The sequence below is a fragment of the Eptatretus burgeri genome, chromosome 4, assembly GCF_056783735.1.
Source record: "Eptatretus burgeri isolate ZD-2024b chromosome 4, Ebu_testis_v1, whole genome shotgun sequence".
Taxonomy (NCBI): domain Eukaryota; kingdom Metazoa; phylum Chordata; class Myxini; order Myxiniformes; family Myxinidae; genus Eptatretus; species Eptatretus burgeri.
In genome coordinates, this window is record NC_140964.1 from 110379853 (window position 1) to 110396410 (window position 16558).

The window sequence follows — 16558 nt, forward strand, 5'->3', positions numbered from 1 at the left end:
CTGTGTTCCAGGCAGAGCACAAAACTGCATGCAACAACACGAGTGCAGCATTTCCACCAGCCTTGAGAAGTTCGGCATGGATGCAACAGATCCCTGGAGCTTTGCCCCGTTTCAACTGGTCCCCGCAGCCCGTGTTTCCACAAGCGAAGGTGGACCACAGTTGATTCGAAGGTCAGCAACAGGGATTGTAACACCCTTGACGTCCAACTTGACAGCTGGGGGATCAGCCTGGTACAACCGCTCAAAGTAACCGGCCCAGCGGGCCTTCACTTCAGACTCCTCTGTCAAGAGCCTACCACTCTCTGCTCGAACTGCAGTGCTCCGAGGGATGGGCTTGGATGAACGTAATGCGTGAATTCCCCTGTAAGCGGGACAAGAATCACCTGTCCATAGGTGATGCTCGACCCCCTCACAGATTCCTCGCACATAGGCCTCCTTGTCCACCCTCAGTGCATGTACAGTTTTACGCCTCAGCTCCCTGAACAGCTCAGCTCTGCCATTCAGCCTGGCCCTGCGACTCTAGTCAATGGTATCCAGTGTCCCTTGAGAGACAAAATTCTTCTTTGCCCTGCGGTGAGCTCCAAGACATCCACTGGCAACATCAAGGACGGTGGTCTTGAAGGCGCTCCACAACTCTTCAGGACCCCCCAAAGCACCCAGACCCCCAAGTGTCCACTCAGCCTGTTCGCAAACTCCTCAGCTACGCTCTCATCGCTGAGCTTGGCAACATCCAGCCTAGGCTGGGATGGTACCATTCTCCAGGATTTAAGGTTCAGCTTTAGAGTTGCTACAACAAGCCTGTGGTCAATATTGAGGAACTGAGCACTCCGGTGGACCCTGCAGTTCTGGATCATCCTCCAACGACCATCAATGAGGACCAAGTCAATCTCCTTTGCCACACCGCCAGCGTTGGAATACCAAGTCCAGCGATGAGCTTGTGGGCGCTGAAACCATGAACCAGCCACCCTAAGTCCATGACTTCTTGCAAAGTCAAGGAACTTAGTGCTATTCTGGTTCATAGTTCCTGACCGATGGGGACCAACACACACCTCATAACCATCCCTATCAGTTCCAGTCGATGCATTGAAATCCCCCAAGACTCGAAGTGTATCTCGTCTGGGGCACTGATCAACCACAGACTCGAGTGTGGCGTAGAATGCATCCTTCATGGTGAGGTCACTCGCCTCAGTCGGAGCATAAACAGAGACCAGGGAAATGACACCTAAGGAGTGACGAATCCTTAATCTCATAATACGCTTGTTGACCGGTGTTACCTCAATTATCATTGGGGTCGGCTTATTGGACACAGCTACAGCAACTCCTTGGGTATGGTAACCATCAGATCGACCAGACTAATAGTAGGTGGAACCACCCACCAGTATCTCGCCGCAATCCGGTCTCCGAACCTCAGAGAGAGCTGCAATCCCGATGTCCAAACGCTTGAGCTCAGATGATAACAGAGACAGGTGATCATCCTCTCTTAGGGATAGGACATTCCAGGCACCCACCCGAAGGGACCGCCTCAGGTTAACCCAAGGAGACCGCCGTCTGGTGGACGACACCTCAGCACCAATCCGACACACTCTCCCGCAATCTGACCCAGGGATGTTACCCTCCTATCATTCCTATCATCCGTGGTTTCCCTCCTATCATCAAAGATTGGGGGTCCCGAAGGCTTTGCCCCAATCCCGTCATCCGGTGAGCTGCCCTGCGAAGGGAAGCTGCACAGGAGGTACTCCCACGGAGTGGGTTTTCAGATTTTTTTGCGTTTTGCGTTTTGCGTAATGAAGGGTTTTACGGTGGCCGGAGTGCAAATCCTGCCACCAACCTCCTAATAAGAAGTAACCCAACTGCAGTAGGACGTCTGCAGACACAGTTGGGCACTAGATATGGATGGCCGTTGGCTCACAAGGAGCTCCTCCGCCCTTTGACAGATTTTGTTTTTAATCCTGCTGGGTGTCCATATCCAAACACCCCCCTCACCAGAAAACCTGGTGGGGGAGACGGTTTAGTCGCCGACAACCCGACCATGGAACAGGTTAGTACAGGTTTACATGGTACCTGTAGCAGGTCACAGATCGAACCTGACCTGACTTATGGTATGCACCAACTATGTAAGAAATTTAATGCACAATTGTTGTTACAGGCTGACATTGCAAGTTCTGGAACAGCAAATTCCTTCATACATGCCAGCCATGTCACCAAGACCCGCCGTGCACACCAGGTCACAGCTGCAAGCCTTTATACGCTTCTCCAACAAGCTTACAGTGAAGACTGCACATCCGATGATACTGATGCCATGCAACCTGATAATCCGCCTTTTGAGGAGTGGTGCATACAGTGAGCAAAAGCCAGTGTCCACTTTGACTACTGGCTTAAAACCCTATCATTGGAGCTTCTCTTGCTGCGGTACATCAGGTCACTTCGTGAAAGTAACTTCCAGCTGTACACAGATCATGTGGAATCCCTGACACAGATCATGCCCTGGATGTTCGCCCTAGATCACACGCACTACTCCAGATGGCTTCCCATACACATCCGTGATGTGACGACTCTCGCTGAAAAACACCCAGATGTCCTAGCAGAATTTAAGTCTGGAAATTTTGTGGTGCACAAAACCAGCAACAAGTTCTCTGCCATGGCACTTGACCAGTCCCATGAGCAGAACAATGCAATGGTGAAAGGTTCTGGTGGGGCTATTGGACTGACTGGCAATCCAGGAGCACTCAGACACTGGATGATAGCAGGGGCAGAAATTGCCAGGATCACTACAGAGTTTGAGGAACAGGCCATAAATTAACAGGATTGTGCTGGTGACACTGGACACCATCACTATGACCAGCAACCTGGAGTGCAAGCAGCATTCCTGAAGGAGGTTAAGGCACTTATGACAGTGCTGGAAGAGATGGGGAATCCATTTCTTGAACACAGCCAAGGCCTACTCATCATTGACACAAGGGACACAATGGACACCCAAGTGGCTGAAACTGTGAGAAGGATTGAGACCCTAGATGAGGAGCAGTACACCAAGTTTGTGACAGAAAGGTGTTGTACACTGTTCTAGCCTGTCACAGAAACACTTCCAAAGAACAAGTTGCCAGTGTTCAGTAGGCCACCGGTCAAGATTAAGTCAAAACAGAAGGCACAGCTCGCAGCATTGAAGAGTGACTGGTCTCTTTTCGAGGCTGTACATCTCCTGTCAAACACGAGACGGAGACATGGACAATTTCTTCTCCCATGAAAACCATGAAGCCCCACCAGCTCTGTCAACTGGAGGAAAAATGCAGATTGGAGTTAAAGCAGATCTACTTCGCTGCCTGGAATAAGATCTGCTCGAAAACAATAGTGCGCCTGTAGCTGATGCAACAATTCTCGATGGTGCAGCTGTGGTTCAAATGCTAAATCTTGGAACATCAAGAACATTTCAAGAATATGGAGAAAGAGTGTTTGCACCATACAACTCTGCTCAACTTGAGAAAAGCAGCTGCATCGACCTTGTCTGGGATGTGTACCAACCTGCCAACCTGCCAACCTGAAAGCCTCAACCAGACAGAAAAGGGGAAAGGGCACTAGGAAAAGGATGGCACTACTGTGATGTCAAAGTACTGGAAGGACTTCCTTCGATGCAATGAGAACAAAACCGAATTGTTTGCTTTCCTGTCACGTGAAGCTGTTCATCTTCCTCTAGCAGAGGGCAAGGAACTGTATGCAACAGATGGAAATGGAGTCCTCTGTTCTCCTGCTGAGTCATACTTGGCCCGCCTTGCCCCATGTTCGCAAGAGGAGGCCGACACTCGTCTACTTCTGCATGTGGCAGACGCTGTGCAAAAGGGGTGTAAGAAGGTGACCATATGTACCGTTGATACTGATGTGGTGGTACTGGCTGTGGCTTCATTCAGCAAGACAGCTCCTGATGAGCTGTGGGTTGCCTTTGGTGTCGGGTCAAGCTTTCGGTACATAGCTGTTCACAAAATGGTTGCCACAATGAATCCAACACAGTGTCTGATTCTCCCAGTCCTTCACGCTTTCACCGGCTGTGACACTGTATCGCATTCGCTGGCAGAGGAAAGAAGACTGACGGGAAACTTGGAAGTTTTCCCAGAGGTGAATGATGCTTTCAATGAACTCCTATGCATGCCAAGTGAGGTCAGTGAAGGATCAATGTTACTGCGAGAGCGATTTGTGGTGCTGATGTACGACCGAATCAGTGATAGTATGGAAGTGAATGATGCCAGGAAACAGCTCTTCACACAGAAGTCTAGAACTCCAGAGAACATTCCTCCAACCCAGGCAGCACTCAAGCAGCACATCAAGCGTACTTGCTACCAGGCCAACTGTTGGAACCAGGCATTGGTCCTGGATCCTGAGATGCCTGATCCATCTGACTGAGGCTGGACAAGGGAAACAACTGGGTGGCAGCCACTTTGGACCACTCTCCCTGAAGCATCAAAATCATGCCATGAATTGATCCACTATCGCTGCAAAAAAGGGTGCACTGGACGCTGCAAGTGCACCAAAGTTGCGCTCAAGTGCACTGCACTGTGCTTCTGTTCTGGAGACTGCTAGATTTTGATCATTAACAATAGGATATTCGGAAATTGTGGATCGTGCTTATTTGAAAATTCGTACGAGTGGGAAGATTGATAGTTATCGTGAGCTACATTGATCCGTACTCATTTGCCGGACAGAAATGATATTTCAAAGGAAGTTGTTATGCAATTTGGTAGAAATATGTGGATATCTAGTGCTAATAGTGTCAAAATGGAAGTGTTTCACTTTTATTGCATCAGCCAATCCAGTGTCCAAGCTAAAATAAATGTACAAGCAAAAGAATGTCCAAAAGATTTTAACGTAATTTGACCTTGACCTTGATCTAAATGCATGTCCTTGGGTTGTGGCGATCTCAAGAGTATCAACAAATGAATGGGCATCCCCAATTTATTTGGAAATGAGACTTTAAATGTTTTCTACACTGTTTGGTTCCAAAATTAAGCGTGTTTGAACATTAGACCCGGTGGACTGGCGGCCATCTTGGATTTGACCTCTCATGGTCCTCAGAAGTCAAATCTGACTTCCCTCCACATCTGAAAATAAACCTTATGGTATGCACTAACTATGTTAGAAATTTCATGCTTTTCTCATAAAATGCACAATTGTTATGGTTATCCACAACACTAAATCGGTTCCTCTGAACATGTGCTTGTCAAAGTGGACATCTCTCCAGATGTTATTAGAGAACCACCTCAGTGCCGTCAAGTCTGGCATTTCACTCAGGCTCACTGGCAGGGTCTCCAAGCAGCCACCAAACTTCTAGACTGGTCTGCAATTGCTACTTTCTCCAACATCAACTCATCCTGGGAATTCTTTCAAAGAAACTTGCTCTCTCTCTCTCCCTCATGCACAGATTTATCCCCTCTCATCTTCAGTTGTCCTACCCTTCCTTCCACTCATGGTTCACTGAAGCTATTGGCAAAGCAGTTGTTCTGAAGCAACTTGCCTTTGCCTCATGGAAAGCAAACCCAACTGAAGGCAATCTCAGTTCCTTCCACAGAGCTCAGAACAAGTGTGTGTCTACCCTCAGGAGAGCCAGACAACAACATCTTTCAAATCTCAAATCTGAACTCTCAAACCTCTCTCCCTCCAAATCCTGGTGGCATCTAATCAAATCTGTTTCTGTTGAATGTTCCCCCTCCTTCCCCTCCCTCACTTCAAATGGCTGCACTGCTGATACCGCACGTGAAAAGGCTGAATGCCTAAACTCGGTGCTTGCAACAAAATCTTGTGTCCGAAACCCAACGCTTTCTGTACCCACCTTATCCAGTCGCACCCAACTGTCCGTGGAATCTGTGTCCTTTTCCTCTGACAAAGTGGAGAGGTGCTGTCAAACCTCGACTCAGATTCTGCAACCGGTCCAGATGGCATTAGCGCACATCTCCTAAAAACCTGCTTCTCTGCTATTGCTCACCCTCTCATTTGCTCAAGGTCATCTGCCATCTGCTTGGCAATCAGCAAGCATAACCACTCTGCATAAAAAAGGTGCAAAAACAGATCCCTGCAACTACAGACCAATCAGCCTTCTCCCAATCATCAGTAAGGTTATGGAATCCATCATCGCTTCAGATATTAAATCTTTCCTCTTCTCCAATGGCTTGATTTCTGATCATCAATTTGGTTTCATACCAGGTTATTCTACCCTGGATATGCTGCTTCTGCTCTCCCAATAATGGATGGAGGTACTCAATGCCAGAGATGAAATCAGAGCCATATCCTGGGACATATCACGTGCTTTTGACACGGTCTGGCACCTGGCCCTGCTCGCCAAAATCTCTTCCTATGGTATCCAAGGGCATCTCCACTCATGGCTTGCTGTGCTGACTTCCTCTCCTGTCAGTCAATGTGTTGCCCTAAATGGAGTTCTCTCATCCTCTATTCCTGTCCAAGCTGGAGTTCCTCAAGGCAGCGTTCTGGGCTCTGTTCTTTTTCTGGTTTTGATCAATGATCTCTCCGACTCTCTGGAAAATCCTCCATATCTCTTTGTCGATGACTCCACCTTCTGCCGTACCATCTGTCATCCCTCAGACCAGCAAGCAGCAGCTTCTTCCCTCTCTTCAGATCTGGATAAAATAAAAAAATGGTCCAACATGTGGAACATGTCTTTCAATCCGGACAAATTTCACACTCACACTCAGTCTCTCCGAAAGGACCGCTTAGAACACCCCCCCCCTAATCTACTTTCTCAACAATCCTCTTGAAGAAGTCCTTTCATTCAAGCTTCCGGGTCTCACTATCTACCATGATCTTTCCTGGGAAAGCCACATTTCCAACCTGGCCTCCAAAGCCAGTCGGAGACTGGGAATCCTCCGCCATGCAAAGTCCTTCCTCGGCTCACCTGAGCTCCTGACCACATACAAAGCATTCGTCCACAGCCTGATTGAGTTCTGCTCTCCCTTCTGGGCTGGTGCTCCTGCCTCTCACCTTTCTCGGCTTCACGCTGTGGATACCAAGGCTTTTTGGATCATTGGCATCTCCCACGATGAGGCAGAGTCTTTGGGCCTCTCACCGCAGGCATGTCAGTGGTCTTTTTGTCTTTTACCATCTACTCTCTGATCTTGCCCCCCCCCCCCAGCTCTGTCTGCGATATGTCCCTCCCATATTTCCGCAGGGCGCTCAAGGTCCGCCAGCAACCCCCTTCTGGTAAAACTACCAAAATCACGAATCACTGCTCACCTTCACCCTTTCATTCCTCTTTGTTACTGCCTTTGGAATAAACTCCCACACTCTCTTCAATCTCATTCTTCCCTCCAGGCCTTCCAAACAGTTGTTCACCACCATCTCTTATCTTCCGCCATCCAAAACCTCGATCTTTTCTACGCCCGTTAATCCACCCCAAACCCACTTCCTTCAAATTCCCTGCTTTCCTTCCTGAAACTTCTGAAACTGAAACTTTGAGACTTCCGGTTCCGGTTTTAGAGCAGCGAGAGGTCTCCTTTGGGGCTCCCTGCTGACGTTCTCAAAGCTAAGTTTCCGGTTGTTATTTGTCCCGTTTTAACTGTTTAATTTTCTCACCTACATGTTACTGTGTGTTGCGAGTTCGGTTTTGTTTCAAAAATCGTGCTATTTTGTGAGTATTTTTGTCGACGTTCTTACCTGTGCTTGAGGCCTAGGCCTAGGCTTGAGGCCTACCGATTCCACTCGGTGTTCGATCGTTTTTTTTTTTGTTTGTTTTTTCTCCCCATTACCTTCAATTTCCATCCTCCCCATTACCTTCAATTTTGATCCTCCCCACTTTCCAAACATCCCCCATTCTCCCAACTAATCTCTTTCTTATTAAAAAAAAATAAAATAAATAAATAAATACCCTACAACAACAACACGCTCATCTTCTCCCGAATCTGCTTCTTCTTCTTCCTCATAACCTCCTCCTCGTCTTCTTCCTCGATTTTTTTTTTTTTTACACTTCCATGACCTAATCTGTTGAACTCTCTCATACATTATTTTTAACTACAAAAACGATCTTATAATGCTTCATTTTCCTCTCTCACACATGTGGTACTCTTTACTGTTTCACAATGCACTACTCTTCTGCTATTTTAACAGACTGCTCTCATTTCGACCTCTCCTTCATTCCTTGCCAAAAAATCCAACTATTACAGCGCTTCTTCTCTCCATGCTCTGAATTCGCCTTCATTGCATCCATCAAGAATTGTGTTAAATCGCATCTCTGACCTAAAACTTTTAAAAACCACAGTTTGCCATGATGCTCGCTTTCCATCAACCATTCTTTTTTTCCAACTACAGTGCCAACTCACCCCCCTCACCCCTCACTCTCACTCTCAAAGCAACCATCCCACTCTTCCTCTCCAAGCCTCCCTCTCACCTCTCTCAAAAATCCCCCCCTCACCTTTCTCCCCCCTTTCATCCCCCTCACTCTTCCTTCTCAAAGTTGCCCCCCTCTCCTCCCCCAACCCCCCTCCCTCCACTGCCCTCTCACCTCCGCCTCTTCACTCCACCTCCTCAAATCCTCAACTGCCTTCTTCCTTGTCTCTTGTCCCCCCTCTCCCCCAGCACCACAGAGCCTTTTCTCCTCCTCATTTGGCCCCCTCCCCTCGCTGTTCTGCAATACCCCACACTCCTTCAGCCACCCTCCTTACCTGCCCCCCTTGTCCCTTGTCCTACCCTCCCCCTCCCCCTCCACCTCCTGCACCCAAAACCTCCTCCCCTACCTCTTCATTAACAATGTGGACCTCAAATATCCGGGGCCTTCGCTCAAACCTTTCAGATCTTTCCATACAGGTTGCCACTGACAAACCAGACATTATCTGCCTAACAGAAACTTTCCTCTCCCAAGACGTGTATGACTCCCAAGTATCTCTCCCTGGCTACTCCCTCTTACGGTATGACAGACCTGAGCCTCGTCCTGGTGGAGGTGTTGCTCTCTTCATCAAAGACTCTATTCCTCACTCTCCATGCACTGCTCTCACTCCCCCACACCCCCAGGAATACCTCTGGCTTCGGCTTCCCCTCCACTCCCACCTCATGTTTATATGTGTACTGTACCGTCCACCGAACAGTGATGACTCCATCTAGACCTCACTATCCGAAAACATGGACCATCTTCTATCTTCTCATCCAAACTCTCTCTTCCTCTTATGTGGTGACTTCAATTGTCATCACGCCAGTTGGCTAGGTGTGCGTACCTCTCTCACCTGCCATGGCACCTCAGCAAAAGCTTTCTGCGACTCATTGGGACTGACTCAATCGGTCAACTTCCCGACCCGGATCTCAACCAATGGTACTCCATCTCTTCTGGATCTGATTTTGACAAATTTCCCTGACAATATCTGCTGCTCTTCCTTCGCTCCAATTGGTTCTTCTGACCACGTCCTTGTCAAAGTGGACATCTCTCTGACTGTTATCAGAGAACCACCTCACCGCCGTCGAGTCTGGCATTTCACTCAAGCCGACTGGCAGGGTCTCCGAGCAGCCATCAAACTGACAGACTGGTCTCCTATCACTACTTTCTCAAACATCAACTCATCCTGGGAATTCTTTCAAAAAAACTTGCTCTCCCTCATGCACAGATTTTATCCCCTCTCGTGTTCAGTTGTCTTACCCTTCCTCCCGCCCTTGGTTTACTGAAGCTTGTGGTGAGGCAGTTGTCCTGAAACAACTTGCCTTTGCCTCATGGAAAGCAAACCCAACTGAGGGCAATCTCAGTTCTTTCCACAAAGCTCGGAACAAGTGTGTATCTACCCTCAGGAGAGCCAGAAAACAACATCTTTCTCATCTCAAGTCTGAACTCTCAAACCTCTCTCCCTCCTCAAAATCCTGGTGGCGTTTAATCAAATCTGTTTCTGGTGTATGTTCCCCCTCCATCCCCTCCCTTACCTCAAATGGCCGCACTGCTGATTCCACGCGTGATAAAGCTGAATGTCTAAACTCGGTGTTTGCAGCTAAATCTTGTGTCCTAAAACCATCACTATCTCTACCCACTTTACCCAGTCGCACCCAACTGTCCCTGGACTCTGTATCCTTTTCTCCTGACAAGGTGGAGAGCTTGCTTTCAAACCTCGAGTCAGATTCTGCAACCGGTCCAGACGGCATCAGCCCACGTGTCCTCAAAGCCTGCTCTTCTGCTCTTGCTCACCCTCTCTCTGTTCTATTCACCCTCTCATTTGCCCAAGGTCATCTGCCATCTGCTTGGAAATCTGCTAACATCACTGCCCTGCATAAAAAAGGTGCAAAAACAGATCCCTATAACTACAGACCAATCAGCCTTCTCCCAATCATCAGCAAGGTGATGGAATCCATCATCGCTTCAGATATGAAATCCTTCCTCTTCTCCAATGGCTTGATTTCCAATCATCAATTTGGTTTCAGACCAGGTCACTCTACCCTGGATATGCTGCTTCTGCTCTCCCATCAATGGATGGAGGTCCTCAATGCCAGACAGGAAATCCGAGCCGTATCCCTGGACATATCACGTGGTTTTGACACAGTCTGGCACCCCGCCCTACTCACCAAACTCTCTTCCCATGGTATTCAAGGCCATCTTCACTCATGGCTCGCAGACTTCCTCTCCTGTTGCAGTCAACGTGTGGCCCTAAATGGAGTTCTTTCATCCCCTCATCCTGTGCAGGCTGGAGTTCCTCAAGGTAGCGTTCTGGGCCCTGTTCTTTTTCTGGTTTTCTTCAATGATCTCTCGGACTCTCTGGAAAATCCTCTATTTCTCTTTGCCGACGACTCCACCCTCTGCCGTACCATCTGTCATCCCTCAGACCGGCAAGCAGCAGCTTCTTCACTCACTGCAGATCTGGATAAAATCACAAACTGGTCCAACACGTGGAACATGTCTTTCAATCCAGACAAATCTCACACTCTCACTATGTCTCTTCGAAAGGACCGTTTACAAACCCCCCCATCCACTTTCTCAACAATCCTCTGGAAGAAGTCTTTTCTTTCAAGCTTCTAGGTCTCACTATCTGCCATGACCTTTCCTGGGAAAGTCACATTTCCAACCTCGCCTCAAAAGCCAGTCGCCGACTGGGAATCCTCCGTCGTGCTAAGTCCTTCCTCGGCCCTCTTGAGCTCCTGACCACTTACAAAGCTTTTGTCCGTAGCCTGATGGAGTACTGCTCTACCCTCTGGGCTGGTGCTCCTGCCTCCCACCTTTCTCGGCTTAACGCTGTCGAAACCAGGGCATTTAAGATCATCGGCATCTCCCGCAATGAAGCTGAGTCTTTGGGCCTCTCACTCAATCACCGCAGGTTGGTCGGTGGTCTTTCTGTCTTCTACAGACTCCTCTCCAGCCTTGCCCCCCTGCTCTCTCTGCGATTTGTCCCCACCACATTTCCACAGGGCGCTCAAGGTCCGCCAACAACCCCCTTCTGGTAAAACTACCAAAATCACGAATCACTGCTCATCTTCACTCTTTCATTCCTCTTTTTTCCCGCCTTTGGAATAAACTTCCTCACTCTATTCTTTCCCATTCTTCCCTCCAGGCTTTCAAAACAGCTGTTCACCACCACCTCTTATCTTCCCCCATCCAAATCCTCGATCTTTTCTACCCCCGATAATCCACCCAAGCCCACTTCCTTCATTTCTCCTGCTTTCCTTCCTGAAAGTCCCTGAAATGTCCATCTTCTCTTCGCCATGTTCCCCGTCCCATCCCCATCCTTCTCCCTTCCACAGTTCACCTAATGTGTCTGTTCTCCACTGTTTTGTCCCTTCCACTCCCTCCCCTCTTGTCTCATGCCTCCTTGATGTGAGTTGTGTGTTTGCTCTCATACGAGCCTCGACCAAGGTATACAAAAAAAAAAAAAAAAGAAAGTCCCTGTCGTGTCCATCTTGTATACCCCGTGTACCCTGCCCTATCTCTCTCTCTCTCTTCCGCAGATCTCCTAACATCTCTGTTCCCCACTGTTTTGTCCTCCCCTCTCCCTCTCCTCTTGTCTCATGCCCCCCCCCCCTGTTGTGTGTTGTGTGTTAGCTCTCATACGAACCTCAACAATGCATACAAAAAAGAAAAAAAGTCACCTGGTATGTACCAAAGTTTGTTCATGCCATTAAAAAAAATTAAGTATATATATTTTTTCGGGCCCTTACGTTGTCTTCGGGGGAATACCCCCAAAACAGGTATTTGCTTTCTTCTCAGAAACTACACAAACAATTCCGATGAAACTCAACCACAACCTTCATTACCCATGATGTACCAAAGTATTTTCACGGCATTAAAAGAATCAGGGTCAAAGAAGGTCTATGGAGGGTGTATACGGGGAAGGAGGTGTCCCACAAAAGAGGTATTTGCTTTCTTCTCAGAAATTACACACACACAATTCCGATGAAACGTTACTACAACGTACATCACCCACGATGTACTAAAGTTTGTTAACGGCATTAAATAAAAAAAAAAAAATCCAAAGGTATTCAATTCCTTTTCCGTTACATATTTTGTGGGTCATAGACGCTTACCAGTGGTTCGCTAGTTTTCTTATCCAGCCGCAACCAGATGAGCACCCAGGGGTATTGCCCCTATTTTTTTCAAAAAGCGTGGGGATAATAAAACAAGACATATTCAAATCTGTTACCAAAAATAGGAGTACTGGACCTGCAGCTTATCTAGGTAACCCAAATTTGGTAGCATTCTGAATGGTGGGTCCAGAGAAGAAGGTTTTTGAAGGAATTCATGTGATTTCCCCAAACATTTAATAAGTCCACCATTTTGACACCCTTCCAGTCATGTGATCGGCATGGCGTCTGCAATATAATGAACATCCCCACCCTAGCCTAATGTTGCACCCCAAATTTGGCAGCATTCTGACTGGTGGGTCCAGAGAAAAAGATTTTGGAAGGAATTTGTACGACCGCCATTTTTCACAGTTGCTGTCCCATGATTGGCATGACCTGCACAATTTAACATCCCGAGACAATCCGTAGATGCGCGCCTAATGTTGAAACCCAAATTTGGTGGCATTCTGACTGGTGGGTTTGGAGAAGAATAATTTTGAAGAAATTTACTATGTCAGCCATTTTGACATACAGTGGGACCTGCTTAATAGAATCACTTTGGGCCGGACAAATTTGATTCTAATAAGCGGGTGATTCTAATGTCCGAGTTCACCAGAGTTGTGGAGTATCAAGCGAATCAAATGTCGAGTACACATACGGAGACAAATACTCAGCATTTAGTTTGATTTATATGACACACTTGCTCAAAACAATGTAACTTACTACTGAAAATAAAACAATTACACGTACAGTACATATGTACTTTTCAAAGCAAAACAACATAGGTTTGTCGATGAGCCTTCTCTGTAATGAAAAAATTGTCGATTGTTGCCTGCTTTAACGAGTCTGTGGCAATGGCGGTGACCTCCTTGTCAAGTTTGCGCAGGAAGGCCATGTCACTGAACCCATGTGAGAGCAAACCAAGCCTGATCGTCTTAGCTGCAGACATCATTTCCTTGATGGTCGGGACAGAGATCTCCTCTTCCTCCTCTTCCTCCACTTTAGTGTCGGCGTCATAGTCTGCGTCAGTAGCAATTCCCATTTTGCGTTGGACTGCCGAAACGGATAATTCCCTGATCTAACGGATGAAGAACAGAGGTTGTGTTCGGCGGGAGAAATGCCACAGTAATGTTCGACAGTTGAAGTGATTGGGGATGTGCCGGACAGTTGTCGATGAGAAGCAACACTTTCTGGTCATGACGCCGAAGCTCGCGATTCCACTCATCGAGCCATTCAGTGAAGAGGAAACCTGTCATCCATGCGGAGGAATTGGCTCTGTAGCGAACTGGAATTGTTTTGAGGCCTTTGAAACACCGTGGATTCTTGCTTTTACCAATACCGAAAGGAGGACGCTTCGCACCAGTCATCGAGCAACAAAAAAGCACCGTGATTCTTTCCTTTGGCTTTTTCCCACCGCAGTGCTGATCTCCCTTGAAGAGGAACGTTCCGTCTGGTAAGGCCCGAAAATACAACCCGGTTTCGTCAGCATTCCAGATCTCATCAGCCGTGAAGCCTTCTACGAGATCCGGAAACACGTGGTCCAGCCATTGTTGTTTCCCTCCTACGTCAGCCGCCGCTGCCTCTCCGTGAAGTTTCTTGTGGACGATTCCATGTCTTTTCTTGAACCGGTCAATCTAGCCGTTTGTCACACTGAACTTCTTGTTGTTGAACTTTTCCACGAACTGAGCCGCTTTCTCCCGCATCAGAGGTCCAGAAAGCGGTGCTTCCTTTTCTCTCGAAGTTTGAATCCACTTGACCATTGCTGATTCGACATCGGGTGCGTTGCCGTTTCGCTTGCGTTTCTGAGAAGAAGACGAATCAACTTGACCTTTCAGAATGGCCTCTCGATCTTTCAGAATCTTGCATAGGATCGGCTGGTTAGTTTCCAACTTGTCTGCAGCTTCTCGTTGGCTCATTCTGGGCAAAGCGTCATAGTCCCTCAGGATTTGTGCTTTATCAATGTTTGAACGATCCGTCCGCTTTCGTTTTCTGTCCATCGTGGAAATGACGACACGCCTAGTGCTTAGACTGCAGCTGTCAGCCGTCTGCCTATCTGTACAATGACTACCGAAATCACTGTAGTGGCATAGCATTATTTTTAGCGTGACGTCAGCTGCCTGGTGGCAAAAGTTGGAACTGTGCGGCCAGTAGGCGCTGAACTGTCGAAGTGGATGGCCAGCAGCTGATTCTATTAAGCGAGTTTTTGATTCTAATAAACGGGAAAAATTGTGTACATTTAGATACAATGGAATCGGTCTCAACGATTTTGATTCTATAATACGGGTGATTCTATTAACCGTGATTCTATTAAGCGGGTCCCACTGTACTTACAGTCATGTGACTGGAACGATCTTTGCAATTCCTCTTACCAGTCAGGAGAGGAACGTTGCTACCAAAGTTCAGCCGGATTGGCCGAGCGGTTTGGCCGGAGAAGTCGAAATAGGAGATGGATGGACAGATGGATGGTGTGTGATGACAATACCTAGAATTTAAATTCCAGATAAGCTAAAAATCATTTAGAACCAAAATTCACAGATAATACAGCACTTTCGAAATGATGAAATCCACCCCAAATTGCTCGGCATACATGTGCAGAAACTCCTAGTAATGAGGTACATCAAGGTGGACTGTACATGTATAAAGCATGCCAGATAAGGATTGTAGAATGAAAGTCCTTTTAAAGAAGCCAAAAGTACTTGTAAACATACCTGTGAGAAAGAGGTGTGCCATTGCACAAAAAAATAGTTGGAGAACTCAATGCGTCTTAAAAGTTATCTTGCAGTCCTGCATTGCAACAAATCCTGTTGATATGAGCAAGTGAAAAGCGGAAGATCCGAAGACGTGCATGTTCTACCAAAATCTTCGTGTCTCTTAACACCGATGAGAAGGTCATATCTGGGACTTGTCGATTCACAGGGTAAGTTCAAAATGATGATATTTGCTATTAATCATGATTGGGAGGGAGTGAGGATGGCAGTGGGAGTTGTATGGGCTGTGAGTGCCGTTATAAATACTGAAATTTAATTTTTGTTTATCTGTGGGGCCACAATAGAAATACCACATTTTTGCATCTATTGGTGGAAGGAGAGAAGCATCTATGTGTGTGTGTGTGTGTGTGTGTGTGTGTGTGTGTGTGTGTGTGTGTGTGTGTGTGTGTGTGTGTGTGTGTGTGTGTAATATCCATAGCTACCACTATCTAAATGCATAATCAGGAAATGATAGGTAAGTGACTGTCATCCATGGATATTTCTCATATATCCTATACTAGTAGGGGTGCCCAGCATTGACCGTGCTGTTCTAATCTTGTTGGCATTTTGAAGAAATCAAATTTGTTTTTCTATATTTTTTTGTGGGGGCCAAAAACACTTCTCCACACCCACTAAGGAATGGGGTCGGGAATAATTTAATATTACCTTTCACATAACTACAACGGCATAGGCACAATCGAGCAAGTAAATAAAAATAAAAATAAATCCAACTTAATTTTTTTCTCTAAACTTTTTTTTCTTGCCTAAAACACTCTGAGGCAGTCACTGATGAAGCTCTGATTGCTTGATAAAGATCAGTTTGGCCATCTCTGAGAAAAATGGTAGCAGACAGAGACAAACCTCTCAAGTATAGAATAAATAGATTATCGGGAGTAAGATTTGCATTCAGTAACAGAACAATGATGGTAAACCTTTGTTGAAATTTCCACTCATTTGTCTTAATGCTGAAAATTATGTTTAAAAGATTATTTGAATTTCAGATTTTGGGCTCACGACATCAGGTTAAAAGTGCCCGGCAAGCCAAACCAAATCAGTGTAAACACAAACACAGCAAATCCACACAAGGCCTCATTTAGCATGCATACGTGATTTTGAAAGTCTCACATTACAACAGGTAGGGAAGGTTTTAAATTGGCCATGAAGTTACCCTTCACTATTGCATCCAATTATCTTTTCATTGAAAAATACTCAGCCTTAAAACTCGAAAGATGGGAGAAAACTCCAGATTAGGAACTCCAAAGTTAAATAAGGTCACTTTATCACAAGGACGAGCAGAGCACCCG

General features: G+C 46.8%; 1 protein-coding gene across 1 annotated transcript in view; it reads right to left on the reverse strand.

Moving 5' to 3' along the window:
* LOC147028896 (FYVE and coiled-coil domain-containing protein 1-like) overlaps positions 1-16558 on the reverse strand; it is a 299989-nt gene that overhangs the window by 55304 nt on the left and 228127 nt on the right. The gene's annotated exons all lie outside the window — the stretch shown is intronic.